This window comes from Oncorhynchus masou, chromosome 17 (genome assembly GCF_036934945.1).
Source record: "Oncorhynchus masou masou isolate Uvic2021 chromosome 17, UVic_Omas_1.1, whole genome shotgun sequence".
Classification (NCBI taxonomy): Eukaryota; Metazoa; Chordata; class Actinopteri; order Salmoniformes; family Salmonidae; genus Oncorhynchus; species Oncorhynchus masou.
Genome location: NC_088228.1, coordinates 26,137,501 through 26,153,573, shown reverse-complemented (window position 1 = coordinate 26,153,573; position 16,073 = coordinate 26,137,501). Strand labels below are relative to the sequence as shown.

The 16,073-nt window shown below is 41.1% G+C and overlaps 1 protein-coding gene across 3 annotated transcripts in view; it reads right to left on the bottom strand.

Moving 5' to 3' along the window:
* Positions 1-16,073, bottom strand: part of LOC135558770 (5'-AMP-activated protein kinase subunit gamma-1-like) — a 55,691-nt gene that overhangs the window by 22,071 nt on the left and 17,547 nt on the right. The window lies entirely within an intron of this gene.

Below are 16,073 nucleotides of genomic sequence, written 5' to 3'. Positions count from 1 at the left end.
CATAAATAAACCATGTTTTTTGGCTAGAAGACAGATTAGTCTATCAAATAACCTTGCTTGCATTATTTCTGATCACCCTTTTTTTTACCAACCCCTCCACTGGTTGGAGGATCTGGTGGAAAACTTTGCAATTCAATATACAGTTTAAGTCGGAGGTTTACATACACCTTAGCCAAATACATTTAAACTCAGTTTTTCCACAATTCCTGACATTTAATCCTAGTAAAAATTCCCTGCCTTAGGTCTGTTAGGATCAACATTTTATTTTAAGAATGTGAAATGTCAGAATAATAGTAGAGAGAATGATTTATTTCAGCTTTGATTTCTTTCATCACATTCCCAGTGGGTCAGAATCTTACATACACTGTTACGGTTTTCTATATGCGAAGGAGAGTCGGACCAAAATGCGGCGTGTAGATTGCGATCCATGTTTAATAAACAAAAGTAAACACGAATCAAAATACAAAAAACAACAAACGTAACAAGAAAACCGAAAACAGCCTATACTGGTGTAAACTAACACCGAACAAGGACAGGAAAAGGACATAAGGACAATCACCCACGAAACACTCAAAGAATATGGCTGCCTAAATATGGTTCCCAATCAGAGACAACGATAAACACCTGAGAACCACTTCAGACAGCCATAGATTCACCTAGAACACCCCACTAAGCTACCATCCCAATACACGTGGAAAAAAAACAATACAAAACACACCACATACAAAAACCCATGCCACACCCTGGCCTGACCAAATAAATGAAGAAAACACAAAATACTAAGACCAGGGCGTGACATACACTCAATTAGTATTTGGTAGCTTTGCCTTCAAATTGTTTAACTTGGGTCAAACGTTTCGGGTAGCCTTCCACAAGCTTCGCACAATAAGTTGGGTGAATTTTGGCCCATTCCTCCTGACAGAGCTGGTGTAACTGAGTCAGGTTTGTAGGCCTCCTTGCTCGCACACGCTTTTTCAGTTTTGCCCACAGATTTTCTATAGGATTGAGGTTAGGGCTTTGTGATGGCCACTCCAACACCTTGACTTTGTTGTCCTTAAGCCATAACTTTGGAAGTATGCTTGGGGACATTGTCCATTTGGAAGACCCATTTGCAACTAAGCTTTAACTTCCTGACTGAAGTCTTGAGATGTTGCTTCAATATATCCACAATTTTCCTACCTCATGATGCCATCTATTTTGTGAAGTGCACCAGTCCCAACTGCAGCAAAGCACCCCCACAACATGATGCTGCCACCCCCGTGCTTCACGGTTGAGATGGTGTTCTTCAGCTTGCAAGCCTCCCCTTTTTTCCTCCAAACATAACGATTGTCATTATAGCTAAACAGTTATATTTTTGTTTCATCAGACCAGAGGACCTTTCTCCAAAAAAAGTACGATATTTGTCCCCTTGTGCAGTTGCAAACCGTAGTCTGGCCTTTTTATGGCTGTTTTGGAGCAGACACTTCTTCCTTGCTGAGCGGCCATTCAGGTTGTCGATCTAGGACTTGTTTTACTGTGGATATAGATACATTCGTACCTGTTTCCTCCAGCATCTTCACAAGGTTCTTTGCTGTTGTTAACCGATTTTGATTTGCACTTTTCGCACCAAAGTACATTCATCTCTAGGAGACAGAACGAATTTCCTTCCTGAGCGGTATGACGGCTGTGTGGTCCCATGGTGTTTATACCTGTGTACTATTGTTTGTACAGATAAACATGGTACCTTCAGGCATTTGAACATTTCTCCCAAGGATGAACCAGACGTGTGGAGGTCTACCATTTTTTTCCTGAGGTCTTGGCCGATTTCTTTTGATTTTCCCATGATGTCAAGCCAAGAGGCACTGAGTTTGAAGGTAGGCCTTGAAATACATCCATAGGTACAGGTCCAATTGACTCAAATTATGTCAATTAGCCTATCAGGAGCTTCTAAAGCCATGACATAATTTTCTGGAATTTTAAAAGCTGTGTAAAGGCACAGTCAACTTAGTGTATGTAAACTTCTGACCCACTGGAATTGTGATAGTGAATTATAAGTGAAATAATCTGTCTGTAAACAATTGTTGGAAAAATTACTTGTGTCATGCACAAAGTAGATGTCCTAACCGACTTGCCAACACTATAGTTTGGTAACAAGAAATTTGTGGAGTGGTTGAAAAACAAGTTTTAATGACTCCAACCTAAGTAAACTTCTGACTTCATACAGTTCATATGAGGAAATCAGTCAATTGAAAAAGGAATCTATGGATTTCACATGACTGGGAATACAGATATGCATCTGTTGGTCACAGATACCTTAAATTAAATGTAAAATAAAAAAAAATAAAAAAAATGGGCCTCACTGTCACGGATTCCCCCGGTACTGCTGTTCATTCCGTTCACCAGCTCCGGAGGTCTATGTCACCATCTTTCTAGATGTCACTGAACTGAATCATTACCACCAACCCCGGAATGTCTTGTCTAATTACACACACCTGGTTCCCATTCCCCCTGATTAGCACGTGTATATACACGTGCCCTCTGTTCCCCATTGTCCTTGTTGATTATTGTTCCATGTCCATTGGTCTTGTGAGTACCTGTGCTCTGTTGTATCGGCTTGTGTGTTATTACGGGTCTCGTCCCGTGTATTTATTAGAGTTTTACACCTCGCCCTTTGTTTGGGTCACAGCCCTGTGTTATATATATATATATACACACACACACACACGTGTTTGTTTTGGGGTTTGTCCCATTCATGTTCATGACGTACGGCATTTTGGGTAGTGAAATAAATAAAAACTTTCGTATTCCTGCGCCTGTCTCCAATCATTATACAACGTGACACTTCAGAGGACCTCAGGTTCTCTTCACGATATTGCCATCGATAAAATGCAATTGTGTTCGCTGTCTGTAGATTATGCCTGCACATACCATAACCCCACTGCCAAATTCTCTCAAAAAATGACATTGAAGGCAGCTTATGGTAGAGAAATGAACATTAAATTATCTGGCAACAACTCTGGTGGACATTCCTGCAGTCAGCATGCCAATTGCACGCTCCCTCAAAACTTGAGACATCTTTGGGATTGTGTTGTGTGACAAAACTGTACATTTTAGAGTTGCCTTTTATTGTCCCCAGCACAAGGTGAACCTGTGTAATGATCATGCTGTTTAATCAGCTTCTTGATATGCCACACCTGGCCGGTGGAAGGATTATCTTGGCAAAGGAGAAATGCTCACTAACAGGGATGTAAACAAATTTGTGCACAACATTTGAGAGAAATAAGCTTTTTGTGCATATGGAAAATTTCTGGGATCTTTTATTTCAGCTCATGAAACATGTGACCAACACTTCACATGTTGCATTGATATTTTTGTTCAGTGTACATACAGCCTCCTATTTTTACTGGACTCCAAGTACGTTGTCAAATCAACCAATCCCTCTAATCTTAATTCCCCCAAAGATATCCACAGACTAACACATTTGTTCCCAGTATATTACCATTTTACAATACATCCTTGTAATTTTACTGTCTTACGAGGGTCTTGAACCACTCTACTCGTACCATTTCTACAGAGATTGCCCTAAAAATTCATACTTGACTTTTAAGAGTATAATCATATTTCCCATTGATTGATCGATCATGGTTTTTCAGATCTCCTTATAGTACTGTTGTAGGTCCATCTGAACACAGACATGACTTAAAACCCCTTCTGGACCTGACTCCAAAGACGAAAAGAGATTAACTATTGATCCTGTTTCCTCGTGGCAGTCTGCACAGGGCTGACTGTTCAATGCCCAATATATTGAGCAGTCTTTTTGTAGCGAAAATATCATAATTTATATTGAAAATAATGGATCGATGCGTCAAATGTTTTGTACATCAGTTCATAATCCCGATGTCACAGTATTCGGACAACAAAAATGTTCCCAACTATCTTGAATTTTATGCGGTATAGTTGTCAAACCTCTCGACCTTAAGTGAAACTGACATATTTTACGATTTATACTAGTCATTTTAAGACATGCATGGTTTCGGATTGGCGGCATACAAACTAATTCACTACCTTCTCTTTTGAGTACTTGTTATAATTCTAATTTTATGGCTGTGTATAGAACCCCCTAGTAAACCATACAGCGCTGACTTCTGCGTTCAAATAAAAGGGACTGAATACTAAATGGAAGTTACATTCAAAAGTAAACCGATATACCATCTAATGAAAGCTCAACTTCATTGAAGAGGATAAATCTGCACAGGCATTCATCGTGTCACACAAAAACACATCTCCACTATCTCCTGACATTTAGCTGGCTAATACCATCCCTCTCTTCAGAGTCGTTTTGGTGTCTTATTTTAGCTACGCTGTTGTGGCACATTCCGCAGGAGAAGATAACACAGGGGGACAGCAGGGAGGGAGGCCCTCCTCATCAAACACACAGGGAGGGAGGGGGAATACACCACATGGGATACTGAGGTCATCTATACCAGTGTTTCTTAACCTCTCCAGGGGTGGGCAACACCAGTCCTCCAGGGCCTGATTGGTATCACAGTTTTGCCCCAGCCCCAGCTAACACACCTGACTCCAATCACCTAATTATGATCTTCAGTTTAGAATGGCATTTGATTAATCAGCTGTGTTTACTAGGGATGAAGGAAAAGTGTGACACCAATCAGGCCCTCGAGGACTGGAGTTGCCCACCCTTGCGTCTATTCCATGGACCAGCACTGGCCCATTGGATTTTGCAGACTGCCCCCTCAGTAGGTTAACTGAAACACCCAACAATCGACATCTAATTCAGCATGTCAGATTGTGTCACACTACATTTTGAAAACACTGAAAAGCTTTGTGTATAAAAGGGCAATGGTGAACTAAGACTGTGACGGCATCATATTGGCCAAAGTTCTTTCCATTAAGTCTAAGGAGGAAGGCAGGTGTCACAATACTGCTTGGCCTCAACATTAAGCAATCAGTGTTTCTGATCTGCAGTGGTGAATGGCAGATTTCCCTTAGGAGTTTGAAAGGGGTGACTGGACTGTCAGCCACGTTGGGTTATGAGGCTGGCTGTCTGATGTACAGTGCATTTGGAAAGTATAAAGACTCCTTGACTTTTTCCACATTTTGTTACATTACAGCCTTATTCTAAAATTGATTAAATGTTTTTTGTCCCTCATCAATCTACACACAATATCCCATAATGACAAAGCAACAACAGGTTTTTAGAAATGCTAGCAAATTTTAAAAAACTGAAATACGACATTTATATAAGTATTCAGACCCTTCACATAGTACTTTCTTGAAGCACCTTTGGCAGCGATTACAGCCTTGAGTCTTCTTGGGTATGACGCTACAAGCTTGGCACGCCTGTATTTGGAGAGATTCTCTCATTCTTCTCTGCAGATCCTCTCAAGCTCTGTCAGGTTGGATGGGGAGCGTTGCTGCACAGCTATTTTCAGGTCTCTCCAGAGATGTTCGCAGTTCTGGTTGGGCCACTCAAGGACATTCAGACTTGCCCCGAAGCCACTCCTGCATTGTCTTCGGCGTGTGCTTAGTGTTGTTGTCCTGTTGGAAGGTGAACCTTCGCCTCAATCTGAGGTCCTGAGCGCTCTGGAGCTGGTTTTCATCAATGATCTCTCTGTACTTTGCTCCGTTCATCTTTGCCTCGATCTTGACGAGTCTCCTAGTCCCTGCCACTGAAAAACATCCCCACAGCACGTTGCCACCACCACCATGCTTCACCATAGGGATGGTGCCAGGCTTCCTCCAGACGTTTATTTCACCTTTATTTAACCAGGTAGGTTAGTTGAGAACAAGTTCTCATTTGCAACTGTGACCTGGCCAAGATAAAGCATAGCAGTTCGACACATACAACAACACAGAGTTACACATGGAATAAACAAAACATACAGTCAATAATACAGTAGAAACAGTCTATATACAAATGAGGTAAGAAAATGGAGTGAAGGCGATAAATAGGCCATGGTGGCGAAGTGATTACAATATAGCAATTAAACACTGGAATGGTAGATTTGCGGAAGATGAATGTGCAAGTAGAGATACTGGGGTGCAAAGGAGCAAGATGAATAAATAAATAGTATGGGGATGTGGTAGTTGGATGGGCTGTTTATAGATTGGCTATGTACAGGTGCAGTGATCTGTGAGATGCTCTGACAGCTGGTGCTTAAAGCTAGTGAGGGAGATAGGAGTCTCCAGCTTCAGATTTTTGCAATTTGTTCCAGTCATTGGCAGCAGAGAACTTCCATTAAAAAAATCTGCCGTTTCCAGCTACAATAGTCATTTACAACATTAACAATGTTTACACTGTATTTCTGATCAATTTGATGTTATTTTAAAATGGACAAAAGAAAATGCTTTTCTTAAAAAAAAGGACATTTCTAAGTGACCCCAAACTTTTGAACGGTAGTGTATGTAAATAAGTGTAACGCGAAGGAGAGTCGGACCAAAATGCAGCGTGGCTATTGAGATTCATGTTTAATAAAACAAGGAAACACGAATCAATACAAAAACAAGAAACGTAACACGAAAACCGAAACAGCCTATACTGGTACAGAGGAACACAGAGACAGAAACAAGGACAATCCCCCACGACACACTCAAAGAACATGGCTGCCTAAATATGGTTCCCAATAAATATGGTTCCCAAACCCCACTAAGCCACAATCCCAATACCTGTGAAAAACCCCAAGACAAAACACACCACATACCAAAACCCATGTCACACCCTGGCCTGACCAAATAAATAAAGAAAACACAAAATACTAAGACCAGGGCGTGACAATAAGATCTGTTTTTTTGCTTTTAATAAATTGGCAAAAACATCTAAAAACCTTCTACGCTTTGTCAAAATGGGGTATTGTGTGTAGATTGTTGAGGATTTTTATTTATTTAATCAATTTTAGAATAAGGCTGTAACAAAATGTGGAAAAAGTCAATGGGTCTGAATACTTTCCGAAGGCTCTGTATGTAAGGGGTTTGTGGGACTCACACAAACCCCTTAGGGAGACACAGCAACAACCATCCCTGATCACCCTTGTGTAATACGTGTGTGTGTGTTTGTGTGTGTGTATGATTGTGTGTGTGCGAGTGTGTGTGGGCGGGCAGTACATTTTGTAAATCCTTAATATGGGGCGGCAGTGTAGCCTAGTGGTTAGAGCATTGGACTAGTAACCGCAAGTTCAAATCCCCGAGCTGACAAGGTACAACATCTGTCGTTCTGCCCCTGAACAGGCAGTTAACCCACTGTTCCTAGGCCGTCATTGAAAATAAGAATTTGTTCTTAACTGACTTGCCTAGTAAAATAAAGGTAAAAAAATAAAAAAATATTCCCACTTTCCCTTACACTACATGACATGGGATCTCAAACCTTACATCAGACCTCACATCTATGTGTGTAAATTGTTTAAAACGAGCTTAGTAACTATACAAGATAGTTGCTGTCAAAAGGTGCTGTCAGGATCATTATTCAACTATAATAATGTGATAAATGGGGTCATACATGCTGATGAAATCTTGCATTTAAACCACATCAAAATGCATTACACCTGTTGACTTTTAGTAATGTGCTACTGATATATTACTTATGGCTGTAGTCTCATCACATTGTGCTCTCCATGTATAATAAACACAGCACCAAAATGTAGCCTGGTCCCATACTGTACGTGCTGTAGTGCAGACAACTCTTCTAGCCTGGTCCCATACTGTACGTGCTGTAGTGTAGACAACTCTTCTAGCCTGGTCCCATACTGTACATGCTGTAGTGTAGACAACTCTTCTAGCCTAATCCCATACTGTACATGCTGCTGTGTAGACAACTCTTCTATTGTTGACATGTCAATCTCCTCTATTATTGTCATGCTGTACCCATAGAAGACATGGCAACAGCACATACAGTATAGGGCCAGACCAAAATAAACTGAGCACCACATATGGGTTTACACATACAGGTTCACATCATAATGACAGTTGGGCCTTGACCTCTTCCTCCACTGATCCCAGGTCAGACTAGGGCTAAAGGTCAACCAGAGGTTAGCCTCCAGTGAGATGTTCCAAAGGCAACATTCATAAAACCCCATGTAATCCAGTGTGATGACCCTGTCCCTGACACTCCTGAAGGAGAGACACCGTTATTTTCATAAAGTTTAACGTTCCAAATCAGAGCAGCGATGATTACATAGAGACTAACAGATGTGGGTCAAAAATAACAGCGTCGTATTATCTATCAATTACCATTTCATGTAGCACGAGACTACTCTTAAATCACGGTGAGTTAGAATGAATGAAAAAACATGCAAACATGTTAGTTTACCATCTCATATCCCCACTGTACAACATAAAAAATTTGCAAATGTTTCTGAGGGACACCGGCCATAAAGACCGTCGAGCTGTCAGCAGCCCCTATATGTAGCTGCAGTTCCAATTACAAAATGGATGCTCTGTTTTTACCGTCTGGATCAGCAGGGTGTCCAGGTGATGTCTACCTTACTGTACTTGTTACAAAATGTATATGCCGTTTATACTGTACTACTACTACTGTATTAATAGAGGATCCATTTGACTGCTCCGATAAGAAACGTTTATTCTGAGTGCGATTGTTGATCCAGGATGGCTGTCTGATACGTCAGACTAGGCATCACGTTCTGTCGACATCTTCAAATCACAATTGAAAGTTAGCCAACAACTATACAGACGCAGTGTACTGTCATGACATCTTGTGAGTAATACTAGTGTATCTGGTAACACTACGCCATTTTGCAGTGGAATGGTTAGAATCTAAAGAAACCTTGAGGGAAGGATCATATATTCAACATATACTGTCTTCAGTCTTGTGGCCCGTCATACACGGGACGCACAAAACATAAGAGCACCTGCTTTTTCCATGACAGACTGACCAGGTGAATCCAGGTGAAAGCCATGATCCCATCTGGATGTCACCTGTTAAATGCACTTCAACCAGTGTAGATGAAGGGGAGGAGACATGTTAAAGAGACATGGATCGAGATATGGATTGTGTATGTGTGCCATTCAGACAGTGAATGGACAAGACAAAAGATTTAAGCACCTTTGAATGGGGTATGGCAGTAGGTGCCAGGCGCACCGGTTTGAGTGTGTCAAGAACTGCAATCGCTGCTGGGTTTTTCAGGCTCAACAGATTCCTGGTGTATCAAGAGTGGTCCACCACCCAAAGGACAATCCAGCCAACGTGACACAACTGTGGGAAGCATTGGAGTCAACATGGGCCAGCATCCCTGTGGAACGCTTTCGACACCCTGTAGAGTCCATGCCTCAACGAATTTAAGCTGTTCTGAGGGGAATGGGGGGGTGCAACTCAATACTAGGAAGGTGTTCCTAATGTTTTGTACACAGTTAGACACTTTTATAGACAATTTAAGTGGTGTGATCATGTGAACAGCATAAGACATTACCAGGCAGACATGGTGGCTCTGACTGGCGTCTTCCTTCCGCTAGCAGGTCCTGCTCCTTCCGCTTCTTACTCCTCCTCAGGCTGCCAAACCTCTTCATGGACACAAGTGGGTTGAAGCGATGGGTTCAGCACCCAATATGGACCATGACCATCCAGGATGGGGACCAGTCACAACTATTGGGCACCACCACCACTCCCCAGAAGAGTGACGAGTGAGCTACTCCTGCTACTCCGCCTGATGCATGTTTGTAAATACAATAAAGTTAAAGATCTGTGTCAAAGATGACAAGATCTGTGCCTGAATGAAACTGAAGATCTATTCGGAGAAGGGTTTGTCCTAACCTGCTTATTGAATCAGTCGTTTGAGCGAGGCTACTCTTCCAGCTCTGGATGGCCTTGTGTTAGTCTTCTGAAAAGAGCTGGACCTTTCCAAGGAGGAAGTGGAGGGCCCTCTTCAGCCGATAGGCTCTTAGATGAAGGATTGTCTTTATTCTCATGAGCAGATGTCCTCTCCTGGTTAAGAGATGCCTCTTCTCCGTTCAATTGATGTGTTATGTTATTTCAACATGGCCGGCTTTCATGCTTGTATTTCTTGGTAAGTTAAGGATCTGTTCTTTCTGTTACCTCATCCAGAAAATGTCTCTGAGTACACAGAGCCCAGCAGAGGCTGCCGGCGAAGTAGGCTCCCCTCTCAGGGAATTGATGTCTGTGAGAACACGAAGGGAAAGAAAGCTGGAAATTCCACACGTTCTCTGTGAGACGAAGTCCAACACTCCGAAGTGATGATGCACAGCGTAGCACAGTGCACACAGGCAGAATATCTCTGCCTCCCCTTCAGCTCAATCAAAATCTCTCTGGTCTCCAATCTCTCTGCTGAATTTCACTCTGCTCCTCCTCTCGCTCTCCCTGCTCTATTTTGCTCTCCCTCTGCAGAGCCCTAGTAGTGGCGTTGGTTGCTGTAAATTGTCAGGTGCAGCTCTGGATGGTGTCTCTTTAATATAGCACGCGTGTCAGCAGACTGTAAAAGGAGGCCTGCCCGGGAGGGCCACACAAAGTGATTGGCTAAGCATCTGCTTCTCGCTCCCCAACACATTCAAATCACCATACCCACATCGGTCTCACTCTGTCTTCGAATACACACACTCACACTATATCTCAATCCAACTAAACTAGACAGTAAGGTGACATAAGAATTCAAATCCCCATCTACTTATAGTGGAACACCCAGGGAAAGACTTGAAAGATTGTCAGGGCAGTAACGGTAATTGAATCACTGTGGAACCGCCATGAAAATATAATAACTGTCAAATACATTTAAATAGTCCTACACACACACACACACACACACACACACACACACACACATATACACACATACACACAAACTTTACCTAATAGCGGGTGTGTTTACTAATGATTATAAGCAATTGTTTTGCTAACTTAAGTCTGTCTACATCGCTTCCTCTTTCCAACTGTCATTTGATGTTGAGCAGCTAATCCGCTAGAAATGTGGGGGTGTAGAATTGCTAGCCTATAGGCTACTGCTCTTCAGTAAAACATCTTTGATGTGTGGACTTTCATTTATACAATGTACGTTTTCATTGCTTGCCAGTTAATAAAGAAATTGGTCTTCTTATAAAACAGGCTGGATGTGTCTGACTTCATTAATTATTCATCAGCAATCGGCAAGGTTGTTCTGGCTCTAAAATGCGTTAACGTTGTGTCAAATGGACAATGTGCCAATCCTATTCAACCTGGCATAAATAGATAAATGTACCAGTTTAATTTGAGGACAAAAATGTTGACAGCTGTGCCATAAAGGTTGCAAAATAAATGAGAAGAGATTGTCGATGTACCAATTCCATGGCACATGGTTGATGAACTGGTACAAAAAAACTACACTTGATTCAACACTTAAAATGATTATATAAAATTCTACAACAGACGCCTCACAAGTTCTCAACTGGCAGCTTCCTCAAGTAGTACCCGCAAAACACCAGTCTCAACATCTACAGTGAAGAGGCGACTCCGGGATGCTGGCTTTCTAGGCAGAGTTGCAAAGAGAAAGCCATATCTCAGACTGGCCAATAAAAAGAAAAGATTAAGATGGGCAAAAGATCAGACACTGGACAGAGGAACACTGCCTAGAAGGCCAGCATCCTGGAGTCACCTCTTCACCGACGGTGAGACTGGTGTTCTGCGGGTACTGCCAGTTGAGGAGCCTGTTTCTCAAACTAGACACTAATGTACTTGTCCTGTTGCTCAGTTGTGCACCGGGCCTCCCACTCCTCTTTCTATTCAGGTTAGAGACCGTTTGCACTGTTCTGTGAAGGGAGTAGTACACAGTGTTGTATGAGATCTTCAGTTTCTTGGCAATTTCTCACATGGAATAGCCTTCATTTCTCAGAACAAGAATAGACTGAAGAGTTTCAGAAGAAAGTTCTTTGTTTCTGGACATTTTGAGCCTCTTATCGAACCCACAAATGCTGATGCTCCAGATACTCAAGTCTAAAGAAGGCCAGTTTATTGCTTCTTTAATCAGGACAACAGTTTTCAGCTGTGCTAACATAATTGCAAAATGGTTTTCTAATGATAAATTAGTCTTTTAAAATTATAAACTTGGATTAGCTAACACAACGTGCCACAGAAGTGACGGTTGCTGATAATGGGCCTCTATACGTCTATGTAGATATTCCATAGGGAAAAAAAATATATATATATATTTTTTTAAATCAGCAATTTCCAACTACAATAGTCATTTACAACATTAAAAATGTAAACACTGTATTTTACCCCCAAGCCATAAGACTCCTGAGCAGGTAATCAAATGGCTACCCAAACTATTTGCATTGTGTGCCCCCCAACCCCTCTTTTACACTGCTGCTACTCTCTGTTTTTCATATATGCATAGTCACTTTAACTATACATTCATGTACATACTACATCAATCAGCCCGACTAACCGGTGTCTGTAAGTAGCCTCGCTACTTTTACAGCCTCGCTACTTTTACAGCCTCGCTACTTTTACAGCCTCGCTACTTTTACAGCCTCGCTACTTTTACAGCCTCGCTACTGTTTTTCACTGTGATTTTTACTGTTGTTTTATTTCTTTACTTATTATTGTTCACCTAATACCTTTTTTGCACTATTGGTTAGAGCCTGTAAGTAAGCATTTCACTGTAAGGTCTACACCTGTTGTATTCGGCGCACGTGACAAATAAACTTTGATTTGATCAATTTGATGTTATATTAAAATGGACAAAAAAAACAACAGTTTCTTTCAAAAACAAGGAAATGTCTAAGTGACCCCAAAATTTGGAACGGTAGTGTATATGTAGCAAAGAAGATGGAGGGGTTAAATAAATCAAAAATCCTGTTCAACCTGGCATGGTATAATTAGTTACGGAATCGTTATAATTTATAGACTAATCAACGCTGATAAATAGGCTATGGACATGTTGCATGTAGGCTATTTTGTTTTTGTTCTGTAAAGTGTAAGGAAACACGCATCGGACTTGGTATGAATAGTTTAGTGCGTCAAAATCGGAATATGTATTTTTTTTCAGAATGCCTCACCAATCTGACCAATTTCTTAATTAATATACTAGACTAATAATATTTAAAGGTAATAACTTGAATAATAATAATAATGAATTGCTACTGATAATAATGAAGTGTAATGGTAATAGTGAAGTTGCAGAGAAAAGCCACGTGTTTCTTTTGAGTCTCCAATCCTCCCCCCAACGGTTATGTCGGTGACCGTGTAGATTGGCCTGGCCAATTACTGTATCCTAGAGTTTCCCAAACTCGGGCCTCGGGACTCCAAGGGGTGCACGTTTAGTTTCTTCCCCGAACACTACACATCTGATTCAAATGATCAAAGCGTGATGATTAGTTGATTATTTTAATCAGCTGTGTAGTGCTAGGGCAAAAAACTAAAAAAAAGTGTCCCCCTTGGGGGTTCTGGGGACCGAGTTTGGGAAATCCTGCCGTAACCTCAATTTCCATGACCGTCACAGCCCTACCTGTTGTGACTCATGGAGGTTGTGTAAGATCTGTCAACTCCCCAGACCACGTCACCTGCCTAACAGAGAGACAGCTAGGTCAGATCACGGTCCCAGTACTCTAGCTAACTCATTAAGACTGACCTTAAAAGAGTGCTGAGCCCAGTCACAAATCCCCTCAAACATCCTCAGCTGACTAAAGGGAGGCCCCATGGTCTCTCCCTGGGCTGGCAGCTGTAGATTTATCTGATCACACGGATTCCACTCAATACACTAACACCCCCCCACGACGCTCTGCGATGACCCAGTTAGTTATGACACTATTGACTGCCTTCTCCACGACCCCAGATCCATTCAAAATGGTTATACAACTGATCAGCCCAAACAAGTCAATAAACAGCTCGGCAGAGCATGAATGAGGAGATGCAGTCAGGGTGTTACCTATGACACCTCCATTGTTTTTATGCTTGGCTTGCATAAACTATGGAGAAAAATACTTCATGAGCATTTCTTCTTCTTTCTCTAGACTTCTCTTCACTTTTTAATTTTATACTATATTGTCATGGGTCTCAGTGAATTGGGGGCAATTTCTAAAAACTACCCACTTCCTTAATTTACTGACCATATTATACAGTATAAAGGGGAAGGGGAGATAGTGACAGAACTTGGGAAAGAAAGATGCAGACTGCCTGCCTGCCTGAAGAGCTTCATACAAGTCTGTTTGGGCCTTTCCAGATAAGGGCATGAAAGAGCTACAGTTGCCTGCCACGGGGAGGGAGTGACAATGTCCAGACTATGGGAAACAACACATGTAAAAAAGCTATAAAACTGAGGGACATTCTGATTATATTTGCAGGAGACAAATGCAGCCAGGATGGCATTGGAACAGACAGGCATCAACCTGATTCAATGACAACATAAATCATTTTTAAATGACCTTGAACGACAAATAGCTTATTATATTATAGCATAAAACCAAAAATCCAATCTTGACATCCAAAACACATTCATGGTTCCAGCTCCAAACAACCTCTCATAATGTGAGAGATGGAACAGAGCAAGCAAAGAACAGGGGATATAGCACACCCTGGTGGCCACTGGTTGCCATGAACCTTGAAGAGTTGTGTCTACAGTCAGAATGAGTTTCAGTGTGGTTGATGACCACACCATATCAATCTTCAAGAAAAAAAAACAGAGCTTTCCCCAAACTAAGGCCCCAGATTAAGCATTACACTATAAAACTGCCAAACAAGCCACTTGAGGCTTTTTTGCATAGTCACTTCACCTCTACCTACATGTACAAATTACCTTGACTAACCTGTACCCCTGCACATTGACTCGGTACCGGTACCCCCTGTATATAGCCTCGGTATTGTTATTTTATTGTTTTACTTTTAATTTAATTGTTTACTTTAGTTTATTAGTGTATTCGGCGCATGTGACAAATACAATTCGATAGGAGCTGGGAAGAATGGGTGAATCCCAGCCAGGGAAAATGGCTGACCTTTTAACCAAAGTATTTCTATGCACAACACACTAGTTTGCATTAGACCATCAACTATACCAGTACTGTCAACGAAGAGCTTAAAAGGGCAATTCCGCCACTTTTCAACCTCATATTCATTATCTACAGCATTGGTTCCCAAAACTTTTATAGTCCCGTACCTCTTCAAACATTCAACCTCCAGCTGCGTGCCCCATCTAGCACCAGGGTCACCGCACTCTCAAATGTTGTTTTTTGCCATCATTTTGCCACACAAACACACACACACACACACACACTATATGATACATCTATTAAACATACGAGTGAGTGTGAGTTGTCACGAAGAGCTCTTATAGGACCAGTGCACAAATAATAACGATCAATAATTGTAATCTTTATTTAACTATCTTACATATAAAAATGTTATTTGTTCATCGAAAATTGTGAATAACTCACCACAGGTTAATGAGAAGGGTGTGCTCTTGAAAGGATGCACATAACCCTGCAATGTTCGGTTGTATAATTAATTTTCCAAAGTCTGTGCCTGTGGAAATGGCGCATTTCTATTATCTGTGGTTAAATAAATAAAATGCTTATCGGTGACATCACAGGGTAGGATTAAAAGTAAGAAACTGATTTTCAAAACCTACAATACATTTCTAGACAGAGGGTATTTTCTTATGTCACCAGAAATTTCAGCATTTGAAATGCATGTTTTTAAAATGTTTCAGCTTTTGATGATTTCAGTAGGAATAACTTTGAACTTTAGATTTTTTTTCTACATGAAGTAGAAATGCATTGTTTTCACATACAGTGCCTTCAGAAAGTATTCACCCCCCTTGAATTGTTCCACATTTTGTGTTACACCCTGAATTTGAAATGTGTTATATTGAGATTTTGTGTCACTGGCTTACACACAATAACTCAATGTCGAGGTGGAATTATGTTTTTAGAAATTTGTAAAAATGAAAAGCTGAAATATCTTGAGTCAATAAGCATTCAACCCTTTGTTATGGCAAGCCTAATACACTACCGGTCAAAGGTTTGGACACACCTTGTCATTCAAATACTTTTTTACTATTTTCTACATTGTAGCATAATAGTTGAAGACATCAAAACTATGAAATAACACATATGGAATCATGTAGTAACCAAAAAAAAGTGTT